General features: G+C 46.9%; 1 non-coding gene across 1 annotated transcript; it reads left to right on the top strand.

Moving 5' to 3' along the window:
- The first annotated feature begins 83 nt into the window (after positions 1–83).
- Positions 84–202, top strand: LOC118345801. Its single transcript, XR_004799269.1, has one exon. It is a non-coding gene; the product is annotated as a 5S ribosomal RNA (ribosomal RNA).
- Positions 203–224: the final 22 nt, after the last annotated feature.

The raw sequence follows: 224 nt of genomic DNA, 5'->3' as shown, positions 1-224 counted from the left end.
ATCAGATCTCCGTTTGGATTGGGATCGGAAGGACGCTAGTATTTCGCTGAAGGATTATATGAATTTAAAATAATTAGTTTGTTGGGTGCGATCATACCAGTCCTAATGCACCGGATCCCATCAGAACTCCGCAGTTAAGCGTGCTTGGGCGAGAGTAGTACTAGGATGGGTGACCTCCTGGGAAGTCCTCGTGTTGCACCCCTCGTTTTTGTTTTTTCCGCCTT

Source organism: Juglans regia, unplaced genomic scaffold (genome assembly GCF_001411555.2).
Source record: "Juglans regia cultivar Chandler unplaced genomic scaffold, Walnut 2.0 Scaffold_4711, whole genome shotgun sequence".
Taxonomy (NCBI): Eukaryota; Viridiplantae; Streptophyta; class Magnoliopsida; order Fagales; family Juglandaceae; genus Juglans; species Juglans regia.
The sequence above is the reverse complement of the archived record's forward strand: the minus strand, read 5'-3'. Positions and strand labels throughout refer to the sequence as shown.